The sequence below is a fragment of the Artemia sp. Qi Xiang Cuo genome, chromosome 12 (assembly GCF_049724085.1).
Source record: "Artemia sp. Qi Xiang Cuo chromosome 12, ASM4972408v1, whole genome shotgun sequence".
NCBI classification, from domain to species: domain Eukaryota; kingdom Metazoa; phylum Arthropoda; class Branchiopoda; order Anostraca; family Artemiidae; genus Artemia; species Artemia sp. Qi Xiang Cuo.
In genome coordinates this window covers 35533708-35543099 of record NC_142805.1, presented here as the reverse complement: position 1 = coordinate 35543099, position 9392 = coordinate 35533708, and positions in this window count along the sequence as shown.

Here is a 9392-nt window from a genome sequence, read left to right as displayed (position 1 = left end):
ACTCCTTGAATTCTATTCTGACACCAATTATAACTATAGCAAAAATCCTTCCTTATATTTACTGCGATCCTGTCCCGTTAATTTTTCCGGCTCCCTGATTGGCCTAAAAAGAGACACATAATCCTGTCCCGTTAGAATCGATAATTCCCCGTCGATTATGTAATCAATTTCCCAGACATTCTGTCCCCTCTTGTGCCAGTCGATTATGCAATAATTTTCCCAGAAATCGAATCTGATCTTGTCCCACTCGGTTATGCAATCAATTTCCCAGAAATCTAGTCTCCTTCGTGGATCAATAACATTGCACAGTTAGTGTTCAGTGTGCATATGCAAATCTTGTTTTGTATTCAATAGGCTTAGAAAAGTCCACTGATTTACCTTGAAAAAGGTGTCATTGACCCTGTCCCGTTAGTGGATCAATACAATTATAATTCCCCGTTAATTATGCAAATCAATTTCCCAGAAATCTGTCCCCTTCGTGGATCAATACCTTTGCCCCGTTAGTATTCAGTGCGCATGCGCATTTCACAACATTGCCAGATAATAAAGGTACTTTTAAAGTACCAGATAGTACCTTTCTTATCTGGCAATAGGGCATACTTCCTCCCGCGCTGGTACTGTCATCCCCACTTTTCTTATCGCCTTAGTCTTGAAATTCCAGCCATAAGATGAAAGAATGAGAGAAGGTTCATATTCTTCTCAAAACGTGGAGCGTTATCATCAGACAGATGAGACATTTCAAATGAGCTGTCACTCGCCACAAGTCGGAGCACAACCCCAATTAGCTCATGATTATTGGACTTCTCAACAATGCTCAATTAAATGGCTGTCAAACTATGGCCCTTGCGCCCTAGTTTGACTGGTTATGCTCTATATACCGTTTTAATTTAGCAAAGAATTATAGATAGTCTTAAATAAAAATCATCATTTTTTTAAGTGAAACTTGGGAACAAAATTAAACCTAAAAACAGTGAGGATGGGGTCTACCCCCTCCCCAATTCTCGCTCTTTACGCTAAAGTCTTTAAGATTTATAAAATTACTTCGCATTCAAAATCAACGACCGTTTCTCCATGTTGAAATAACCATCATTTTTCGAGAGAGTCGTTGCGTATTTATGACTCTAGCCCTTTTCTCTTAGACGCATACAAAAAAAAGAAGTAAGATTGCATCAAAAATCGCAAACAAAATTTGTTTATATCCATTTTTGTTACGTTCTTACGAGTCATATAAATATTTGGGGAAGGGGGGGGGTTAAACCACCCTGACCCCCCCCCCCCCCTCTGGGTACGGCCTTAATATCCAGCAAAGAAGACCAACAGCTCATATAAATAATTACCCCGTAAATTTGTCATATAATTCAATTTGTTCTCCATTGTTAAGTGTCTTTCTGATTTTCTAATTTAACAATTTATTTTTCCTTATATTCCCTAGTTCACTGTGGAGCGAATATAATTTGTTCTTAAAGGAATAGTTTATTACGAAAAAAATATAGAAAAATGAAAAAACTTCGTCATGATTTATTCACAAAACATAAATAGCTTAAGTTCAATTATATGAAGCTTGAACAATAGCAAAGCAATCGTCTTCATTTGTTTCTTCAACTTTTGCTTTGAATATGCTGGGTTTAGATGAATTCTCTTTGCTCCTCATTAATTCCTTGTTTCAGTGGATATTTATGAGTTCCTTAAAAAAGGATTTTCAATGGCCTGATGCAGCAAAAGATGCCTGAAAGTAGAAAAATAAAGAAAGTGAAAATTGGTCAAAACAAAAGATTTGTTGGCATGAAAGTCAGAAAAATGATTATACATAAAATAAGTCAAATTAACCTGAAATATGATTACTGTCACCCTTTCACTAGAATGCTAGGCTTTTGCATATACCTCGACTTCAGCCGACGTTAAGTTGTATTGAAAATGTATACTTACTAGTGTTTTATGCTTTTTCAGCATTTAATTTTAAGTCTGATTATGAAAAACTGTGATTTTATGGAATTATTTGACTAGTTTCTGAAGAAGTGTGTAAGCCTTCCGAGCTGTTTCAAGCATAATCATTTCTAGTATTGGTAGTACCCGGGGAAAGATAATTTCAGTGTCCCCTCTCAACTCAATTATAATAAAAAAAAAGCCGAATGATGGTACTACTTTCATTTTAGTTTTTCACTTTTCCCGCGTAGCATCTTTTTTTATTATATACTCTTACAGATTTAACAGCAAAGAGTGACTACGGCAACTCCTCCACTCAACGACGTTATAATTTAGCAATTTCTAAGCTTAAGATCACTTAAACTATCTTCCATCATTCACTTTCGGTCTTCATTTATAAACAAAAAATTTCTGAAAGTCAACAATAAAGCAAATAAAGTTAAATAAACAGAAATAGAGAACATTATTAAATAGAGCTGTCGATTGAGTTTTCTGCATGACCAACAACTTGATACATGGTGTCTATAGGAATTTTCCCCGAGTTTGCTACTTTTGCCTGATTTTTTTTTGGATAAACTAAGATAAAAGTAAAATAAAAAATTACATTAACAAAGCGAAGACAGATGAGGAAAATTGGAGCAACTCTAAACATTATAATAGACAATAGTAGAGTAGTACCTACCATTTTGCTTGAAGCTATAGGAAAACATTTCTTTGGAAGCTATACACCTTTTCACAGAGAGTGAGTATCCTCTCTGATGGCCTAATACTTCTATGGAAGACAAAGTTCACTGCCTTTTTGGTGATAAGCCCAAAAAACCAGCTCTTTTAAGAGATTGGTTTTCTGGTAAGTATAATCTGGTTTGGTAGGTACAATCTGGTTAGGTGGGTATAATCACATTGCCTATTCAAAGGTAGCGTGCAATTTAAACTATATCAATTATTTTATTCCAGTTTTTCTAAAAACCAGTATTGTCTATAACTTAATTTACGTTGGTTAAACTTCCGATGGTTAAGAAAGCGTAACAGGTAATTAAAGTATTAGGAATGGGATGCTATAATTAGAATGATTTTAAGTTGAAAAATTGTGACGTAAAAATAACTCAGTTATTTGCTTGCTTGTATAGGAATTCCCATGTTATTTGCTTGCATGTATAGGAATTCCCATGTTATTTGAGTGCTTGTATAGGAATTACCATGTTATTTGCTTGCAGGTATAGGAATTCCCATGTTATTTGCTTTCATGTATAGGAATTACTATGTTATTTGCTTGCTTGTATAGGAATTACCATGTTATTTGCTTGCATGTATAGGAATTCCCATGTTATTTGCTTGCATGTATAGTAATTCCCAAGTTATGTCCTTGAATGTATAGGAATTCCCATGTTATTTGCTTGCAAGTATAGGAATACCCATGTTATTTGCTTGCGTGAATAGGACTTCCGAGCTTATTTGCTTGCCTGTATAGGAAGTCCCAGGTTATTTGCTTTCATGTATAGGAATTCCCATGTTATTTGATTGCTTGTCTAGGAATTCCCATGTTATTTTCTTGCTTGTATAGGAATTCCCAAGTTATTTGCTTGCATGTAAAGGAATTCCCATGTTATTTGCTTGCATGTATAGGAATTCCCATGTTATGTGCTTGCGTGTATAGGAATTCCCATGTTATTTGCTTGCTTGTATATGAATTCCCCTGTTATTTGCTTGCAGGCATAGGAATTCCCTTGTTATTTGCTTGCTTGAATAGGAATTCCCATGTTATTTGCTTGATTGTATAGGAATTCCCATGTTATTTTCTTGCATGTATAGGACTTCCTAGGTTATTTGCTTGCTTGTATAGGAATTCCCATGTTATTTGATTGCATGTATAGGAAGTACCATGGTATTTGCTTGCCTGTATAGGAATTCCAATGGTATTTGCTTGCTTGTATAGGAATTCCCATGGTATTTGCTTGCATGTATAGGAATTCCCATGTTATTTGCTTGCGTGTATAGGAATTCCCATGCTATTTTAAGGGCTTATGTCCCCCCCATGCTAGTATAAGAGTTTATGCCCCCTTCCTATGCTATTCCAGGAACTAATGTTCCTTCCTATGCTATTATAAGGGCTTTTTACGTGTGGTTTTTCTTTACTTGGTACCCATTAAAAACAAAATTTTTTTGTTAAATAAGTAGTTCTTATATCTTTTAAAAGAGCTTTACGGGGTTTGAGACTCTCTGTTGCCTGATTCCGTTTGATTTTTCTTTACTTAGTGCTCATTAAAAACGAAATTTTTGTGTTAAATAAGTAATTCTTGTATCTTTTAAAAGAGCTTTACTGGGTTTGAGAGACTCGGTTGTCTGATTCCGTGTGATTTTTCTTTACTTGGTACCAATTAAAAAAGTTTCTAGCCAAAACCCCGTGTGGATGAGTTGAAATAAAAAATTTTAACGAGACATGGCTGAAAAGTGTTTTGGGGGGGACGGGTTGATTGACAGAAGGATGTTTTAGCGAATTTAAAGCGGAGGGGAGCTGCTAGCGAAAAAAATCTAAGCTAATAGGGGTTTTTGACCGTAAACTCTAGTTTTCTGTAAGAAAATTATGGAAAATACAATTCGTTGCTTCATAGGTGAAACTTAAGTCCAGGTATGGATCAAAAATAAACTATTTCTGTAGAATCTGAGCTAATAAGGGTTTTTGATCATAAACTCTAGTTTCCTGAAAGAAAATTATTCAAAATACAATTCTCTAGTTCAAATGTGAAACTTAGGTCCATTCTCTGGTTCAAATGTGGAAAAACCCGTGTGAATGAGTTAAAATAGAAATTTTTTTAACAAGAAATGACTGAAAAGTGTTTTGGAGGAGATGGGTTAATTGGCAGAAGGATGTATTAGCGTAGTTATAGTGGAGACCGAGTTGCTAGTGAAAAACCCGTGTGGACGAGTTGAAATAAAAAATTTTAACAAGAAATGTCTGAAAAGTGTTTTGGGGGAGATGGGTTGATTGGCAGAAGGATGTATTAGCGAAGTTATAGTGGATGGCAAGTTGCTAGTGAAAAATCTAAGCTAATAAGGGTTTTTGACTGTAAACTCTAATTTTTTGTAAGAAAATTATGGAAAATACAATTTGTTGGTTCATAGGTGAAACTTAAGTCCAGGTATGGATTGAAAAGAAATTAAATTCAAGAAATTATGAAAAAATTCTCAGTCTAAGTAGCAAATTCTTTCTTGAATTCACCTGTTGTATAAACAAAAAGACATTTCGTTCAAGAAATTATGACAAAATTATAAGTAAGTAACAAACTCTTTATTGTTTTCACGAGTTAGATAAAGGATGTAGAGAAATGTCAATATAGAAATTATTACACTATTCTCAGTCAGTAACAAAATCTGTATTGTTTTCACGAGTTAGATATACGATGTAGAAATTTCATTCAAGAAATTATGAAAAAATTCTCAGTCTAAGTAGAAAATTCTTTCTTGAATTCACCTTTTTTATAAATAAAAAAACCATTTCTTTCAAGAAATTATTACAAAATTCTAAGTAAGTAACAAACTCTTTATTGTTTTCACGAGTTAGATAAACGATGTAGAAATTAATTTCAAGAAATTATGAAAAAATTCTAAGTAAGTAACCATTTCTTTCTTGAAGTCAACTCTTGGATACACAGTACGGAAATTTCATTCAAGAAATTATGAAAATATTTTTAAGTAAGTAACAAACTCTTTATTGATTCCACCTCTTGGATATACAGTACAGATACTTCATTCAAGAAATTATTCTTGAATTCAAATGTAGGATAAACAAAAATAAAATTCTTTCAAGAAATTATGACAAAATTCTAAGTAAGTAACAAACTCTTTATTGTTTTCATGAGTTAGATAACCGAGGTAGAAATTAATTTCAAGAAATGATGAAAAAATTCTCAGTAAGTAACCATTTCTTTCTTGAAGTCAACTGTCGGATACACAGTACGGAAATTTAATTCAAGAAATTATGAAAATATTTGTAAGTAAGTAACAAACTCTTTATTGATTCCACCTCTTGGATATACAGTACAGATACTTCATTCAAGAAATTATGAAAAAATCGCAAGTAAGTAACTTTTTTCTCTTTATCACAAACAATTTTCACTTAGCTACATGATGTAGAAATTTAATTCAAGAAATTATGAAAAAATTCTCAGTAATTAACAATTTCTTTCTTGAAGTCAACTCTTAGATACACAATACTGAAATTTCATTCAAGAAATTATGAAGGTATTTTGTAAGTAAGTAACAATCTCTTTATTGATTTCACCTCTTGAATATACAGTACAGATACTTCATTCAAGAAACGTGATTAAACACGTTTTGAAACTACCTGCTATTTGCACGCCTTTCCTTGGCACCTTTCCAAATGAGCGGTTATTCCCTAATGTTTCATACTAATTGATAAAAGTGAGCAGTACGAAAACTACACGTTTTCAACCAGACTTGTTTTTTAGACACCACACCCACAAAGATGACACACACACACACATAGAGACGAGACATGCACAGACACGACACACAAACAGAGTCAAAGTGAGAGAGATATCCAAAAGTTGGGTTGATCTAGGTTCACTTAGAGTGGCGCGCCACTCTAAGTGAACCTAGATCAACCCAACATTTTGGATATCTCTCTCACTATGACTCTGTTTGTGTGTCGTGTCTGTGCATGTCTCGTCTCGCTGTGTGTGTGTGTGTGATCTCTGTGGGTGGGGTGTCTAAAAAACAGTCTGGTTGAAAACGTGGAGTTCTCGTACTGCTCACTTTTCGCGATGTGGAGGACACTGTGGGGAATCCCCGCTCATGTTGGAAAGGTGCCAAGGACAGGCATGCACATAGCAGGTAGTTTCGAAACGTGTTTAATCACGTTTCTTGACTGACGTATCTGTACTGTATATTCAAGAGGTGAAATCAATAAAGAGATTGTTACTTACTTACAAAATACCTTCATAATTTCTTGACTGAAATTTCCGTATTGTGTATCTAAGAGTTGACTTCAAGAAAGAAATTTTTAATTACTGAGAATTTTTTCATAATTTCTTGAATTAAATTTCTACATCATGTAGCTAAGTGAAAATTGTTTGTGATAAAGAGAAAAAAAGTTACTTACTTGCGATTTTTTCATAATTTCTTGAATGAAGTATCTGTACTGTATATCCAAGAGGTGGAATCAATAAAGAGTTTGTTACTTACTTACAAATATTTTCATAATTTCTTGAATGAAATTTCCGTACTGTGTATCCGACAGTTGACTTCAAGAAAGAAATGGTTACTTACTGAGAAGTGTTTAATAATTTGTTGAAATTAATTTCTACATCGTTTATCTAACTCGTGAAAACAATAAAGAGTTTGTTACTTACTTAGAATTTTGTCATAATTTCTTGAACGAAATGTCTTTTTGTTTATCCAACAGGTGAATTCAAGAATAATTTATTGAATGAAGTATCTGTACTGTATATACAAGAGGTGGAATCAATAAATAGTTTGTTAGTTACTTACTTACAAATATTTTCATTATTTCTTGAATGAAATTTCCGTACTGTGTATCGAACAGTTGACTACGATAAAGAAATTTTTACTTACTTAGAATTTTTTAATAATTTCTTGAAGTTAATTTCTATATCTATGATCTAACTCATGAAAAAAATAAAGAGGTTGATACTTAATTAGTCTATTGTCATAATGTATTGAACGAAATGGATTTTTTATTTATAAAAAAGGTTAATTAAATAAAGAATTTGATACTTAGACTGAGAATTTTTTCATAATTTCTTGAATGAAATTTCTTCATCGTATATCTAACTCGTGAAAACAATAAAGAGTTTGTTACTTACTTAGAATTTTGTCATAATTTATTGAATGAAATTTCTCTACATCGTTTATATAACTCGTGAAAACAATAAAGAGTTTGTTACTTACTTAGAATTTTGTCATAATTTCTTGAACGAAATGTCTTTTTGTTTATCCAACAGGTGAATTCAAGAAAGAATTTGCTACTTAGACTGATAATTTTTTCATAATTTCTTGAATTAAATTTCTACGTCTTATATATAACTCGTGAAAACAATAAATAGTTTTTTACTTACTTAGAATTTTGTCATAATTTCATCAATTAAATTTCTTTTTGTTTATTCAACAAGTGAATTAAAGAAAGAATTTGTCACTTAGTTACAATTTTTTCATAATTGATTTAATGAAATTCCCGTATTGTGTATCCATGAGTTGACTTCAAGAAAGAAATTGTTACTTACTAAGAATTTTGTCATAATTTTTTGAATTAAATTTCTACACAAAAGCTGACTTCAAGAAAGAAATTGTTACTTGCTGAGAATTTTTTCATAATTTCTTGAATTAAATTTCTACATCGTGTATCTAAGTCATGAAAATAATAAAGAGTTTGTTACTTACTTGGAATTTTGTCATAGTTTCTTGAACGAAATGTCTTTTTTGTTTATACAGCAGGTGATTTCTTAAATGAAATTTCTGCATTGTGTATCCATGAGGTAACTTCAGGAAAGAGTTGGTTACTTACTTAGAATTTTGTCATAATGTCTTGAATGAAATGTGTTTTTGCTTATCCAGCTGGTGAATTCAAGAAAGAATTTGCTATTTACTTACAATTTTTGATAATTTCTTAAATGAAATTTCTGCTTTGTGTATCCATGAGGTAACTTCAAGAAAGGATTTGTTACTTATTTAGAATTTTTTTCATAATTTCTTGAATGAAATGACTTTTTTTTGATTATCCAAGAGGCGAATTTAAGAAAGAATTTGCTACTTACTTAAAATTTTTTGATAATTTCTTAAATGAAGTTTCTGCATTGTGTATCCGAGAGGTGACTTCAGGAAAGGGTTCGCGCCACTCTAAGTGAACCTAGATCAACTCAACTTTTTGGATATCTCTCTCACTATGACTCTGTTTGTGTGTCGTGTCTGTGCATGTCTCGTCTCTATGTGTGTGTGTGTGTCATCTCTGGGGGTGTGGTGTCTAAAAAACCAGTCTGGTTGAAAACGTGGAGTTCTCGTACTGCTCACTTTTCGCGATGTGTAGGAAACAGTGGGGAATCCCCGCTCATTTTGGAAAAGGTGCCAAGGAAAGGCATGCAAATAGCATGTAGTTTCGAAACGTGTTTAATCACGTTTCTTGAATGAAGTATCTGTACTGTATATTCAAGAGGTGAAATCAATAAAGAGATTGTTACTTACTTACAAAATACCTTCATAATTTCTTGAATGAAATTTACGTATTGTGTATCTAAGATTTGACTTCAAGAAATAAATTGTTAATTACTGAGAATTTTTTCATTATTTCTTGAATTGAATTTCTACATCGTGTATCTAAGTGAAAATTGTTTTTGATAAATAGAAAATTTGTTAATTACTTGCGATTTTTTTCATACTTTATTTAATGAATTATATTCACTGTATATCCAAGAGGTGGACTCAATACAGAGTTTGTT